The following is a 16715-nucleotide window of genomic DNA, read 5'->3' as shown; positions in this document are numbered from 1 at the left end:
AGACTGTCTTTTCCCCATTTCATGGGCTTCGGGCCCTTGTGGAAGATCAGGTGACCGTAAGCAGGTGGATATGCATCCGGGTTCTCAATTCTGTTCCATTGGTCAATGTACCTGTCATTGTACCAGTACCAGGCTGTTCTGACTACCATAGCTGTATAGTGGGTTCAGAGGTCAGGTAGTGTGAGTCCTCCTACTTTATTCTTCTTCGGTAGTGCTTTACTTATCTGGGGCTTCTTCCCTTTCCATGTAAAGTTAATGATGAATTTTTCCATCTCTTTAAAGAACATTGTTGGTATTTGGATTGGGATTGCATTGTATTTGTAAATCGCTTTGGGTAGAATTATCATTTTCACAATGTTGAGTCTACCTATCCATGAGATTCATTTGTTTTTGCATTTAAGTAGATCTCTTTTGGTTTTTTGCAGTTGTGTTTTGTAGTTTCCTTTGTATAGTTCCTTTATATCCCTGATAAGATTCATTCCTAAGTATTTTATTTTTTTAGGGACTATTATAAATGGTATTGTTTTCCTGATTTCTTTTTCATGGTTCTCTTTGTTGGTGTGTAGGAATCCAACTGATTTTGTATGTTTATCTTGTATCCTGCTCATCTACTAAATCTTTCCATTAGTTCCAGTAGTTGTCTAGTGGAGTCGTTTGGGTTTTCTATGTATAGTATCATATCATCTGCAAATAGGGACAGTTTAACTTCTTCATGGAAGCCCTGGTAGCATAGTGGTTAAGTGCTGTGGCTGCAAACCAAAAAGGTCGGCAGTTCGAATCTACCAGGTGCTCCTTGGAAACTCTATGGGGCAGCTCTACTCTGACCTGTCAGGTCGCTATCAGTCAGAATCGGCTCAACAGCAACGGGTTAACTTCTTCATTACCAATTTGGATGCCCTTTATTTCTCTTTCTTGCCTTATTGCTCTAGTTAGGACTTCAGCTCAATGTTAAATAGGAGTGGGAATCCTTGTCTTGCTCCTGTTCCTAAAGGGAAGGTTTTCAGCCTCTCTCCATTAAGAATGATGGTGGCCGTTGGTTTTGCATAGATGCCCTTTACTATATTGAGAAATTTCCCTTCTATACCTAGTTTATTGCGACTTTTTATCAGTAATGGGTGTTGGACTCTGTCAAATGCCTTTTCTGCATTGATCGAGATGATCATATAATTCTTATCTTTCCTTTTATTTAAGTGGTGGATTACTTTGATTGATTTTCTAGTGTTGAACCATCCTTGCATACCTGGTATGAATCCTATTTGGTTGTGGTGTATTATTTTTTTGATGTGATGCTGAATTCTATTTGCTAGAATTTGGTTGAGAATTTTTACACCTACGTTCATGAGAGATATTAGGTTGTCATTTCCTTTTTTTGTGGTGTTTTAACCTGGTTTTGGTATCGAGGTTATGCTGGCTTCATAGAATGAGTTTGGAAGTACCACTTTCTTTTCAATGTTCTGAAATAGTTTGAGTAGTACTGGTAGAATTCTCCACTGAAGCCGTCTGGTCCAGGGCAGTTTTTTTTGTTGGAATTTTTTAAAATTACTTTTTCAATGTCCTCTCTTGCTATGAGTCTATTCAGATTTTCAATATCATTTTGTGTTAGTTTGGGCAGGTAGTATGTCTCTAGAATTTTGTCTGTTTCTTCTAGGTTTTCAAATTTGTTGGAGTATAGTTTTTCATAATACTCTGTTATGATCCTTTTTATTTCAGTTGGGTCTATTGTACTGTTCCCCATTTCATTTCTTATTTGGGTTATTTGCATCCACTTGTGTTTTTCTTTTGTCAATTTGGCCAGTGGTTTGTCAATTTTGTTGATCCTTTCAAAGAAACGACTTTTGATTTGTTGAGTCTTTCTGTTGTTTTTCTATTCTCTATTTGATTTATTTCTGCTCTGATCTTTATTATCTCCTTTCTTCTGGTGGCTCTGGGCTTCTTTTGCTGTTCTTTTTTTATTTGTTCAAGTTGTGTAGCTAATTTTGGATTTTGTCCCTTTGTTCTTTTTTGATGTGTGCATCTATCACTATAAATTGACCTCTAAGGACTGCCTTGGCTGTGTCCCAAAGATTTTGGTATGATGTGTTTTCATTCTTGTTTGATTCTAGGAATTTTTCTATTCCATCTCTGACTCTTCTGTTACCCAGTGGTTTTTAAGCAGGGTGTTTTTCAGTTTTCATGTAATTGATTTTTTTTCTTTTTTCCTTGCTCTTCCTGTCTTAATTTCTACTTCGGTGGTGTCATGGCCAGAGAAGGTACTTTGTATTATCTCAGAGCTTTGGATATTATCGAGGGTTGCTCTGTGGCCTAAGATGTGGTCTATCCTGGAGAGCGTTCCATGTGCATTGGAAAAGAATGTGTTCTTTGCAGCTGTCAGGCAGAGTGTTCTATGTATGTCTATGAGGTCAAGTTGGCTGATTGTGCCCTTTAGCTCTTCTGTATCTTTGCTGAGTTTCTTTCTAGATGCTCTGTCCTTTACTGAGAGGGATGTGTTGAAGTCTCCAACTGTTATTGTGAAAGTGTCAATTTCTCTTTTCAGTGCTGCTAGAGTTTGTTTAATGTATTTTGGAGCCCTGTCATTGTGTGCATAGATGTTTATTATGGTTAAGTCTTCATGATGAATCATCCCATTAATCATTATATACTGCCCTTCTTTGTCTTTTATAGTGGATTTTGTTTTAAAGTCTTTTTTATCTGAGATTAGTATTGCCACTTCTGCTCTTTTTGGAAGTCATTTGCTTGATATACACTTTTTCCATCACATGGTTTTTAATAAATTTACATCTTTGTTTCTAAGGCGTGTCTCTTGTAGACAGCATATTGATGGATCCTGTTTTTTATCCATTCTATCACTCTCTATCTCTTTATGGGTGCATTTAAGCCATTTACATTCAGTGTAATTATTGATAGGTGTGAGTTTATTGCTGTCATTTTGTAGTGCTCTTTTTTTTGTGCTGCTTACATGTTGTTTGTTCCTCTTACTCTCCTGTGCTTAATTCCTTTTATTTGTGGATTTCTTTTTCATTTCTTTTGTTTTTGTAGGTTTTGTTTTTATTGAGATTTAGTTTTTCTTCTTTATTTTGATAAGTAGGTTTGTTAACTTTCCATATGGTTACCTTGAAATTTACGATTATCTTCCTCAGTTTGAACCAATCCATTGTTACTTGGTATCTCCTTACCTTCATCTTCATTAGAAAGTTCTATACCTACACTATTTATTCCCTCTTTTATTTTTCTGACCTAGTTGTCATTTATAGATTAACCTCTCCGGTTCACTGTTGTAATTCTTTTGGTTTTGGACAGCGCTTGAGAGTTCATTCTTAAGTTGGTATCTGGCTGGCACAATGTTGCATCCTACTTTCAGGCTGTGGCCTGATGTTGTTTGTTCTCAGACGAAAAGACTCCCTTTAATAATTCTTGTAAGTTTGGTTTGGTTTTTACATATTCCCTTAATTTCTGTTTATCTGGAAATGCCCTAATTTCACCATCATATTTGAATAGGAGTTTTTCAGGATATATTATTCTTAGCTGGCAATTTTTTTCTTTCAAGTTTTTTGTATACGTCGTCCCATTTCCTTCTTGCCTTCATGGTTTCTGCCGATTAATCAGAGTTTGATCTTATTGTTTCTCCTCTGTGTATGACTTTTCGTTTTTCTCTAGCTGGTATTAGGATTCTTTCTTTGTCTTCGGCTTCAGTGAGTGTGATTATGATATGCCTTGGTGATTTTCTTTTGGGGTCTAGCCTATATGGGATTCACTGAGGTTCTTGGATGGTCACCTTTTCATCTTCCATGATATTAGGAAAGTTTTGTCTCAGCAATTCTTCAATGATCCTTTCTGTATTTTCCATTTTCTCCTCCTGTTCTGGAACTCCGATCATGTGCCAATTTTTGCTTTTGATCGTATTCCACATAATTCTCAGGGTTTCTTCATTTTTCTTCATTCTTTTTTCTGATTTTTCCTGAAACAGAGTTGTAGCCGAGTGTTTGTCTTCAGTTTCGCTGATCCTGTCTTTCATCCTTTCAAACCTGCTCCTCAGTCCTTCTATGACACTATCCATTTCTGAAATCTTGTTTATATTTTGGGTTTATCATTGTTTTTTTTTTGTGTGTGATTTCTAGTTGTGAATTTATTTTGGCATTTTGTTCCTGTATTATTTTCTTTAATTCTTCCATTTTTTTGGTCTGTATTTTCCATAAATTTGCCTGCCTTTTCCATGAATTTGTCCTTTTTTTTTCTCATTTTTGTCTGCTTCTTGCTTCAATTCTTGGAGAGCTCTGAATATTAAGGATTTGAATTCCCTAACAGGTAGTTCTAGTGCCTTTTCTTCTACTGGAAAGTCATCTGGTGTTCTATTTTGGAAGACTACTGGAACCATGCTGTCCTTTTTTAATATGTTTTGATATTGTCTGCTGTCTTTGGCACATTCAGTAGTATTTTCGTCATTTATTGCTTGTACATCTGTTTGTTTTGTCCCGCTTTTTTATTTTATTTTGTTATGTCCAAGCAGGCTGGCTGTGTCTCCTTTGTTGTTTACTCATCTGTGGTCATGATACTTTTCACCTCCTTGTCCAACGGGCAGAGCCAGTTGCTCAGCTATGGCACAGCAGGGCAGGTCCAGCTGAAGAGTGGGGGCTGGGCTGGGTTGTTTGTGGCACGTATTAGGGCCCACAGGGCAGGCTGGGAATCAGTGGTGGGCAGCTTCCAGTAGGCCTTGCCTGTGCTGCTTGGGGTGTGATGTTCAGTGCACAGTGCAGGTGGGCAGGAAGGAGCGGTGAGGTTGTGATGTGTGGTGCTAATATGAGTATGGGAAACTGGAGAGAGAGAAGAGAAAAAACAGGAGCCAAAAAAAAAAAGTGTGCAAATGGAGCTTGATGTTGGAGTGGAGAGGTGAGAACCCAAGTAATGGAGAAAAACCAAAAGGAAAAGAAAAGGGGGGGGAACTAGATAAAAATTTGGAAAAAGCCCCCAGGGTTTCCACTGGTGTGGCTGTTAAGGCCAGGGAATATGTTCCCAGGCTGTGCGGTATACCCCGGCTAGAGGAGGTATAGATGTCACGGAGTGCCACGTATTCAGCAGACAGGAAGAGAAGGTCAGCATAGAGAGATGAGAACTAAGAAATGATTCAACTCAGAAAGGAAAAAAGAGAGAGGAAAAAAAGAAGAAATTTCCCAAGGGATCCCATCAATCAGGCTGCACAGACTGGGGAAGTGGCTCCTAAGCTGTGCAGTGCAATGCAGCCCAGCTAGAAGTGGCTCCCAGCCACAAAAAGAAAATGAAAACAAAACAAAGCAAAAAAAGACAGAAGAGAACAAAGCAAAAAAAAAGAGCCCTGGGGATCTCACCAACGTGGTGTCCCAGGCCAGGGGAGTTGTTTCCCAGTCAAGTGGCACTTCACAGCCTTTCAAAAGGAAACAAAGATGACACACAGGGCCAGGTGTTGGAGAGAAGGGATAGGGGAGGTGGTGGGAGGTATGGAAGAAACCAAAAGAAATGGAAAAAGGCAATCCCAGCAATAGACAAATGGTACTCAGGAAGCTGGCCAGTGTGGGCATGGTGAATCCAAGTGCCCCAGGTCTGAAGCACTTGCCTCCTGGCCAAGAGGCTGGCTGGCAGGAAGCAGAGGAGGCCAAGGGGAGGGGGGAGAAGGGTGAGGGTTAGGAAAGCATATATCCCTGATTATCACATGCTCCATCTCCTGCTGGGAATGTCATGAAGCTACTTTCCCATACTCCCTGTCCATCGTCTTCAATGTGGACGGGGCTAAACCAAGCAGCAGGGACGCTGCACTTCCTGGCTGGCTGAGTCACCACTGCCAGCCAGGAAGCTCAGAGGTAGAGTAGCGGGGAGAGGATAGGGGGTGGGAAAGCATATATCACTGGTTACCAGGTGCTCTGTCTCCTGCAGTGAGCTTGGTGAAGGTGCTTTCACATATCCCTGTCTGCTGATCTCTGACAGGAGTACAAGGTGGTGAATCTGTGCTGTGTTAGCTGATCGGGAGCCTCTGCACATATATCTTCTCACTCTGTTCTCTGTAAGTTTCTTATTCCATTTGGTGCTTGGCTGCGTTTATTCCTTCATTTAACACTTCATGTTCCAGGATTGATGCTTGTCTTTGTTTTACATTGTTTTTTGGGTCTTTGCTGTTGAAGGACAGCATGATGCTTCTGTTCATGGCACCATGTTGGCTGGAAGTCTGACAATGATTAATTTTTTAACTTAAAAAAATTTATTGTGGTAAAATATAGATAAATAAAATTTGCCATTTTAACTATTTTTAAGAGTACAACTCAGTGATGTTAATTACATTCATCATGTTGTGCAGCCATCATAACTATCAATTTCCAAAAGTTCTGCATCAGCCAGAAAAGAAATGCAGTACTTCTTAATGAATAACTCCCTATTATCCCTTCCTCCAGGTCCTGGTAATCACTAATAAACTTTGGTTTCTATGCATTTGCATGTTCTAGATTTTTCATATTAGTGGAATCATACAGTATTTGTCCTTTTGTGTCCAAATTGTTTCATTCAGCATAATGTTTTCAAGATTCATCCATATCATAGTACGCTATCAGAACTTTATTTCTGTTTATGGCTAACAGTCCATTGTAAGTATATACTGCATTTTTTTTATTCATTCATGTGTTGATGGACTCTTGGGTTATTTTCACCTTTTGAGTGTTGTGAATAACATTTCAATGAACTTTGGTGTACAAGTGTCTGTTTGAGTCCCTGCTTTCAAGTCTTTTGGCTATATACCTAGAAGTAGAATTCCTGAGTGAGATGGTAACTCCATGTCTAACTTTTTGAGGAACTGCCAGACTGTTATCTACATTGGCTACACCATTTTACATTTCCACCAGCAATGCGTGAAGTTTTCAATTCCTCCACATCCTTACCAACACTTGTTATTTTCCATTTTTCTGATAATAGCCATCCTCATGGGTGTAAAGTGGTATCTCATTGTGGTTTTGATTTGCATTTCCCCAATGACCAACATATTGAGCATCTTTTCATGTGCTCATTGGCCATTGTGCCTTTTCTTTGGAAAAATATCTATTCCATCTCTTTGCCCATTTTCTAATTGAGTTATTTTTCTTTCTGTTATTGAGCTATAGTTCTTTATGTATTCTGGATATTAGACCCTTATTAAATATATGATTCCAAATATTTTCTCCCATCCAGTAGGTTATCTCAATGATTCATTTTTAAATGTTAAAACAATCTTGCAGCCCTAGAATAAACCACAATTGTTCATGGGTACTATCCTTTTTAAGCATCTCTTCATTTGATGCATTAGTGTTTTGTTCAGGATTTTAGTGTCCATTTTCATAAGGGATATTAGCTTGTAATTTTCTTCACTTGTAACAAACTTACCACATTTTGGTGTCAGAATTAGACTTCCATTATTAAACATGATGGAAAGTATCCCCTCTTTTTCTGTTCTCTTGTATTTTACTTTCTTAAAATGTCTGGTAAAAAAAAAAAAAAAACCACTAATGAAAGTATCTGCACCTGCAGTTTCTTTGTGGAAAAGTTTTTAATTACAAATTTCTTTTAATGGATATAGGACTATTCAATTTTTTTTTTCTTTTTATGTCAATTTCTTATGTTTTGGAAAGTTGTGTTTTTCAAGAAATTTGTCCATTTAGTCTAATCTTTCAAATTTACTGGAATAAAATTGTTCCTAGCATTTTTTTAATGATCTATTTAATGTTTGTAGGGTCCTCTTTTTCTTTCTTGATTTCTATCATTTGTATTTTCTCTCTGGTTTTCTTAATCAGTCTGGCTAGAGATGCCTCAATTTTATCAAACTTTTCAAAGAACCAATTTTTGGGTTTGTCGATTTCCTATTATAGAATGTTTCCTATTTCATGGACTTCAGATCTTTCTTATTTTTTCCCTCTTTTTTATTTGGGTGCGATTTTATTCTCTTTTTCAAAGCAGTATATTAGAAATAATTCTAAGAGTGGACGCCTAGATCACTGATTCTAAAAGCTACAAATTTCCCTTTAAGCACTGCTGTAGTTACACCCCAAATTTTTTGATATGCTCTATTTACTCGTCATTTCACTCAAAATATTTTCTATTTCCCTTATGACTTTGTTGACCCATAGCTTTTGTAGAAATGCTTGCTCCATTTCAAAATATTTGGGATCTCTCGGATATATTTTTGTTGTTAATTATTAATTCGATTCCATTATGGTCAGGTAACATACTCTAAATTATTTTAATTCTTTTACATTTATTGAGGCTTGCCTTCTAGTCAAACATATGGTGTACTTTAACTAGATGTTTATTCTGCAATTGTCAGTTATAATGTTCTATAAATGTCAATTATGTCAAGCTGATTATTTGTTTTGTTTAAATATTCTGTATCCATACTAAATTTTTCTCTCCATATTTTATCACTTTTAATGAGAAAGAAGAATTGAAAATCTCTATGATTGTGAACCTAACTTTTCTTTTGTCAATTTTTGTTTTATGTATTTTGAAGTAAATTTATTAGATGCTTTTACACATTTATAATTATTATGTTTTTTTAATCAATTGACTCTTTTTATTATTATTATGAAACATTCCTCTTTATTTGGGAAATACTCACTGTCCAAAAGCCTACACCTCAACTTTTTTATGTTCAGTGTTTACATGGTGTATTTGTCTCCAGTCTTTTGTGTTGAAAGTATCCAAGATCTGATACATAATGTTTGCTTTATTGTGCTTTAGGTGAAAGTTTAGAGCTTAAGTTAATATCTCACGCAAAAATTTATACACATATTGTTATGCGACATTAGTTGCAATCCCTGTAATGTGACAGTACACTCCCTCTTTCCATCCCGAGTCCATTCTCTGTTTCCATTCAACAAGCTCCTGTCCCTTCCTGCCTTCTCATCCTGACTCTGTAATATGTTTCTTGAAGAGAGAATATAGTTGGATCATTTTAAAGTCCTTTCTGACAATCTCTGTCTTTGCATTGGAATGTTTACTTCATTTACGTTTTCTGGTATTACTGATATTCTTGAGTTAGGTCTAATATTTTGCTTTTTGTTTTTCATTTGTCCCATCTGACTTTAATGACTTCTTTTGGATTAGGTTTTTTTGTAAATAATTATTATTATTCAATTTAATCTCCTCTCTCAAATTTAGGATATACCCCTTTGTTGTTTTAGTGGTCACTCTGTGTATTGTATTATGCATTGTTTCCTTAATACAGTCTACTTTCAATTAATATTTCCCTTCTTAATGTACAATGCAAGAACATTACAAAATATTATTCCATTCATTCTACTTCTGACTCTTCATATTGTTATATATTTCACTGCTACCTATCTTACAAGCCCTCCAATTATTTTCCATTTTGCTTTGAACAGTTGTTGTTGCTGTTGTTAGGTGCCATCGAGTCGGTTCAGACTCATAGCGACCTTATGCACAACAGAACGAAATACTGTCCAGTCTTGCGCCATCCTTACAATCATTGTTATGCTTGAGCTCATTGTTGCAGCCACTGTGTCAATCTGCCTTGTTGAGGGTCTTCCTCTTTTCCGCTGACCCTCTACTCTGCCAAGCATGATGTCCTTCTCCAGGGACTGATCCCACCTGATAACATGTCCAAAGTATGTAAGACGCAGTCTTGCCATCCTTGCCTCTAAGGAGCATTCTGGCCGCATTTCTTCCAAGACAGATTTGTTCGTTCTTTTGGCAGTCCATGCTATATTCAATATTCTTCACCATCACCACAATTCAAAAGTGTCAACTCTTCTCCGGTCTTCCTTAATTCATTGTCCAGCTTTCACGTGCGTATTATGTGATTGAAAATACCATGGCTTGGGTCAGGCACACCTTAGTCTTCAGGGTGACATCTTTGCTCTTCAACACTTTGAAGAGGTCCTTTGCAGCAGATTTGCCCAATGCAATGCATCTTTTGATTTCTTAACTGCTGCTTCCATGGCTGTCGATTGTGGATCCAAGTAAAATGAAATCCTTGACAACTTCAATCTTTCCTCCGTTTATCATGATGTTGCTCATTGGTCCAGTTGTGAGGATTTTTGTTTTCTTTATGTTGAGGTGTAATCCGTACTGAAGGCTGTGGTCTTTGATCTTCATTAGTAAGTGCTTCAAGTCCTCTTCACTTTCGGCAAGCAAGGTTGTTTACCTGTGTTTTATTGACTATGCAAAGGCATTCAACTGTGTGGGTCATAACAAACTATGGATAACATTGGAATGGGAATTCCAGAACACTTAATTGTGCTCATGAGCAGCCTTTACATAGATCAAGAGGCGGTTGTTCAGACAGAACAAGGGGATACTGATTGGTTTCAAGTCAGGAAAGGTGTGTGTCAGGGTTGTATTCATTCAACATACCTATTTAATACATATGCTGAGCAAATAATCTGAGAAGCTGGACTATATGAAGAAGAATGGGGCATCAGGATTGGAGGAAGACTCATTAACAACCTGCATTATGCAGATGACACAACCAACCTTGTTTTTAAAATAGAAGTTTTTTTTTAAATAGAAAGTAACATGTTAAAATTTCCAACACACAAAGTTTCCTGCTATAAAGATTAAAAAATCATGACAGAGTGTGTCACAAATTTAACTGTGTCTCCGCGAAATGAGTACCAACTTGGCTAGACCATCATTCCCTGTATCATGTGGTTGTCCTCCATTTTGTGATCTGATGTGATTATTGCACGTGTTGTGAATCCTAACCTCCGTGTTGTTAATGACACAGGATTAGAGTCAATTATGTTAATGAGGCAAGATTGAATCTATAGGATTATGTTGTATCTTGAGTCAATCTCTTTTGAGATGCAAAAGAGAAAGAAGCAGAGAAGAGAGGGACCTCAGTATCACCAAGCAAGAGAAGCCAGGGTCCCTGTGCTCCTACACCAGAAAATTGATGACAAGAACCTTTCCCCCAGAGCAGACAGAGAAATAAACATTCCCCTAGAGCTGGCACCCTGAATTTAGACTTCTAGCCTCCTAAACTGTGAGAGAATAAACTTCTGTCTGTTGAAGTCATCCACTTGTGGTATTTCTGTTATAGAAGCAGTAGATAACTAAGGCAAGATGATATCCAGAGATCAAGAGAGAAATACAAGGAAGATAAGTTTGGTATAATTTGGCAAAATGGACAGAAAAAAATTAAACTAGATATTCTCAAAGGAAATAAAGTGAATTCCGGAATCATTTAAATAATATAGATTAATTCATTCATTTAACAAATACTCCCTGAGCATGTACTGTATGTCAGGCACTGTCTTAGATACTAGGCATGAAGAGTGAACAAAACTGAGACATGGCCTCACAGAGCTTACACTACAAACAGGCTCAAACAAAGAAATTCATGCCAGGTGTGTAATAAGTGCTACAAAGAGAAGTAAAGCTGGGAAACAGGATACACGGTGATAGGGCTGCTATTTTAGATAGAAATGTCAGGGAAAGCATCCCTGAAGAGGAAACACTTCAGAAAAAATTTCAGTGCAAATAGGAAATGGACCATCCAAATATCTGGATAAGATTGTTCCTGACAGAGGAGATAGTAAGTACAAGCCCCTAAGATGGTATCTTAGTTATCTAGTGCTACTATACGAGAAATACCACAAGTGGATGGTTTTAACAAAGGGAAGTCTGAATTTAAGGCACTGGCTGCAGGAGAAGGGTTTCTCTCTCTGTCAGCTGTTGGAGAAGGACCTTGTCAACAATCTTCTCTTGGGTCTAGGATTTTCTCAGCACAGGGATCCGGGGTCCAAAGGACACTCTGTGCTCCTGACTTTTCTTTCTTGGTGGCATGAGACCCCTCTCCTATTTGCTCTCTTCTCTCTTTTATATCTCAAAAAGAGATTGACTCAAGATACAACCTAGTCCTATAAATTGTGTCCTGCCTCACAACTGCCTCTAATCCCACCTCATTAGTATCATAGAGGTTAGCATTTACAACACATAGCGTAATTACATCAGATCACAAATTAGAGGACAACCACACACTACTGGGAATCACGGCCTACCCAAGTTGACACTCATTTTTGGGGGACACAGTTTAACCCATGACAGATGGGAAAGTGCTTGTTGTCATTTAAAAGCAGAAAGCAGCCCAACTAGAATTGGTGGGCAAAGAGGAAGTGGTGGGAACTAATATAAGAGAGGTAGTTAGAAAAAAAAAAAAAAAAGTTAGAGGTCAGATCCCATAGGCTTTGTAGGCCAAGGAAAGATCTTTGGGTTCTATTCTGAGTAAGATGGAAACGATTGAAGGATTTTGAGCATGAGAATGGCATGATTTAGTTTACATTATAAAAACTCACTCTGGCTCCTGCTGTGAGGAAACAGACTGAAAAGGGGCAGAGGTAGAAGGAAATGGGACACAGATAAAGAGCAAATGGCTACTTGGACTGAGCTATCAGTGGTGAAGGTGATGAGAAGTAGTCGTATTTGTATATATTTGTAAGGTGGTGTCAAAGAATATATTTTATCTTGAAAGGTTTATGACTGAATTAAAAATAATAGAATGATAGCTATGGTTGATTGAGCACCTATTATTTCCAAGCACATTGCTTATATTATCCATGATACTATTTCCAGAAACCATGAGATAGGCAGTCTTAATATCATAATGCAATGAGCAAACTGAGCTATATATCCAACATTATTTGGCGTGGCCATTATTAGAGAGTATCCATTTGGGGTAATCTCTGTAAATTCTCAGTATGATTTTTTGTCTCATTGTTTTAAGATGAATAATCAAACAGGTGTCACAGAAATAATCTTCTTGGGATTTTCCGACCACCCCAATCTACAGGGGTTGTTCTTCCTGATCTTCCTGGTCATTTGCCTGACAGCTCTTCTGGGGAACACACTCATAATAATGGCTGTCAGGGTCAGTCCTGTCCTACAGACTCCTATATATTATTTCCTCAGCAACCTCAGCTTCTTGGACATCTGCTACACATCCACCACCATCCCAGTCATGCTGATTAACTTCTTCTGGGAGAAAATCAATTCGTACTAGAGCTGTGTTTCCCAGATCTTCTTCCTTGTGAGCTGTGTTGGCATTGAGAGTGTCGTATTAGCTGCTATGGCTTATGACCGCTATGTAGCCATCTGCCACCCTCTTCAACATCCAGTCATGAGTGTGAAGGTCTGTGTGTGTTTGGTAATTCGATCTTGGCTGTGTGGGCTGGTGAATTCTCTGACACACACAGTGCTGGCAGCCACACTTACTCTGTGTGGGCCCAACCAGATCAGCCACTTCCTCTGTGACATCCCACTGCTCCTGAAGCTCTCCTGCTCAGATACCTCCATCAGTGAGTCTGTGCTCCATGCAGTAGTGCCACCATTGGCCTGAACCCCTGCCTGTTTACTGCAGTGTCCTACATACTCATCATCTCTGCCATCCTGAGAACTCCCTCTGCTCAGGGTAGAAGAAAGGCCTTCTCTACCTGTGCTTCTCACCTCACTGTGGTGGTGACCTTCTTTGAAATGGCCACCTTCAACTATGACAAACCCAAAGTAGGCTACAACCTGGACATGGACATTCTGGTCTCTGTGCTTTTTTGTGTTATGACCCCCATGTTGAACCCTATCATCTACAGCCTGAGAAACAAGGAGGTCAAAGGGGTCCTGAAGAAGCTGGCTGGAGGACGTGGATTCCCTAGTAAGATCAGTGATTAGATCAATGTTTTTCATTCTGGGGAATGATTCTTATTTGGAGAAAAACATGAGCATCTGGCTGCAGTTGTAACAGTGTTCTCTCTATATAGCATCTCTTGAGCACTGCAATGCCGCATGCCACCAAGACTAACTGCTACACCAGCACTGTGCATTTCACATTTCACATTATTTTCATACATGCACTTGTTATCTGATCCACTGATGTTTTAGAACATTTTTGACACACCCCAGAAAGAAGCTCCATAGTCATTAGCAGCCATTCCCGTTTCCCCTAACCCCCGAAACTCTCAGCCCTAGCAACCACTAATCTGCTTTTTGTGACTATGGATGTGTCTGTTCTTGATGCTTCATATAAACAGAATAATATAATATGTGGCCTTTTGTGACTGACTTCTTTCACTTAGCATAATGTTTTTAAGGTCCATCCATGTTGTAGCATGTATCAGTACTTCATTCCTTTTAATTGATGAATAATGTTCTATTGTATGAATATACCACATGGCATTTATGCATTTGCCAACTGATAGACATTTGGGTTTTTTGTTTTTTTTTTTTTCACTTTTAGGCTATATGGATAGTGTTGCTATGAATATTCATGTACAAGTTTTTGTGTGGACATATGTTTTTGTTTCTCTTGGATATATACCTAGGAGTAGAATTGCTAGATCATATGGTAACTCTGTGTTCTGTCTTTGGAGAATTGTCAGATTGTTTTCCAAAGCAGCTGGACCATTTTACATTACCAAGAGTGGTATATGAGGAATCTAATTTCTCCATATCTTCATCAACACTTGTTGTTATCTGTCTTTCTTTATGATAGCCTTCCTGGTAATTGTGAAGTAATGTCTCAATGTAATTTTGGTTTGAGTATCTTGGATGACTAATGATTCAAGGCCTTTTAATAAGCACCATTTCTGTGCTTTTCCTTCACATGAAGGGGAAAAAAAAACCCAAGTTGCAAATAGAATTTTTGAGCTTTGGAGGCTTAATACTTGACAATGTCTGATGTTTTTGCCCTAGTTTTGGTATCATAAAATACTGCATGATTTTCAAACATACAACAGCCTTCTCTACGTCATTGCAGAACATATGCTTTCTCTTCATCAGTGTTCAACAGAACTCTCCTCTGCCTTTGTCTCCTTCAGAATTCCAAAGCAAGTAGTGTCCTCACTAGGTCATTGAGCAACGGCAGGACCAGAAAGCAGGGGCTCCAGAGGAAATGGAGAAAACTCCCAATGCCTCATGGAATTCAACTAAATAAGTGCACATCAACCCATTCTTTCCCAAATGGAGAGAGAAAAAAGTCAGTTTCACAGGTTTCAGTCATCTGAAATTCCCTAATAGTAATCTAGCACTGAAACTCACCCACGAATGTCCTGAAATAGATAGGAAGATGATCACCTCATTGCAACCTGGGAAAAGATGTTTGCCAAGAACTTAATGAGTCCAAGAGAGAATTAATTGCTCTCCATTTCTACAGTTTCTATGCAGATGTTTGCCCCGAGTTATGTTTGCATTCCGAGAAGTCCCAGGACAGCTGCTTAGAGAGAGATTAGATGAATACTCCCAAAAGGTTGGTCCAGAGGTGTTTTTAAATGGCCATCTTAGAAAAATGAATTCGAGATATCGTAGGATTTTAGACTTCTGCTTTAGGCAGTGAGTACTCTCTAGGCATCTCCTAGAATGGTAAGGCCTCCTTATGACCCATGGCAGTCAACAGCTTATATTGCCAAGGATTATCCATTACAGACCAGGCAGTAGTGTGGAAAGCAGTAAGCCCCACACCATAGCCAGAAATCCAAGGCTTTTGGCAAGAGTCAGTGGTAAGTCCAAAAAAAAAAATGCCAACCCCTGTGCTGTCAAGTATAGGAGAGAGTAGAACTTCCTCATAGAGTTTTCAAGGAGTGCCTGGCAGAGTCGAACTGCTGACCCTTTGGTTAGCAGCCGTAGCGCTTAACCACTACGACACCAGGGTTTCCCCAGTGGTAAAGAGTCTGTGTATTTATCACGACAACTGAGAAAAACTCTGCCCAGTGTCAGGAGATATTTAACTCTTAAGAGTATATTACAAAATAGTGTACACATTTTATTATGATTTCATAGCATTTATTTAGTGACATAGATTTAACATTGTGTGTGTGTGTGCATGTGTGTGTGTGTGTCAATTTCTACAATTGTACTCGTAGAACCAGAGTGGCATTGACTTTAGAGGTTATCTACTCAAAGATCTGAGGGGTGCCTGAATTCCTTAAGTGAGATATTTTGAGTGGAAAATCTGTCACGGTAAATTATATATATAGCAATGTATTAGTACTTCTCTAATTTTGACAAGCAGGGGAGAAAAGAATAATTTTCAGGAAGAAAGTACAAGATTCTATTTCCCGTATGATACCCCTTAGTGTGTCAACAGGTACACAAATTAATTATTTAAATAAATACAAATTAATTTTTACAAAACATGTTTGCAAACATTTTTATTTGCTTAGCTAAGGGCTCTTATCTTTATGGACAATACACTGGTGTTTGCAAAGTGTTGTGGTGGAAGCAATTTATTAACTGTAATCAGATTCTGAGTTTCGTGAGTGATTTACTTCCCCCATCTCCCTCCTTTTAAAGAAATCTCATAGTTTCAGGGTTATTCCTAAATAACTTCATTGTCTCTTATTTGCCTTTGGAGACTGTTAATTGATTAGAAAAGAAAAACAAACAAACAGGAGTTGCTGCTCTCTGGCTGGGATTGAGCAGATGCTGCCACGAGGTCTCCATTGAGCACAACTCTTCTCAGAGGGGAAGAAAACACTAGGAACAACACAGGCCAAGAAGCCACAGAGACACATTTATCCCCCATGGGCTGTTATTTTTCTCAGGTCAGTAAGTCATTTGCACTGAACGGGTCAGAAATGTCCTCCTGAGTTCAGCTGCTTTACCTCTTTTCAACCTCCTCTTTCTCTGTGGACATGACCAAGGTGCTGGATTTTGTGTTTTTCCCTGTTCCACTGACTTCAACCAGCTTCTTCATGAGCAGTTCTTGTGCCTCAAGTTGTGACTCT

General features: G+C 38.4%; 1 pseudogene; it reads left to right on the top strand.

The window, feature by feature from the left end:
- Positions 1-12734: 12734 nt before the first annotated feature.
- LOC100672286 (olfactory receptor 5V1-like) lies at positions 12735-13823 on the top strand (annotated as a pseudogene).
- Positions 13824-16715: the final 2892 nt, after the last annotated feature.

The sequence above is a fragment of the Loxodonta africana genome, chromosome 3 (genome assembly GCF_030014295.1).
Source record: "Loxodonta africana isolate mLoxAfr1 chromosome 3, mLoxAfr1.hap2, whole genome shotgun sequence".
NCBI classification, from domain to species: domain Eukaryota; kingdom Metazoa; phylum Chordata; class Mammalia; order Proboscidea; family Elephantidae; genus Loxodonta; species Loxodonta africana.
Note: the sequence above shows the minus strand (reverse complement) of the source record. Positions and strands in the feature narration are given on the sequence as shown.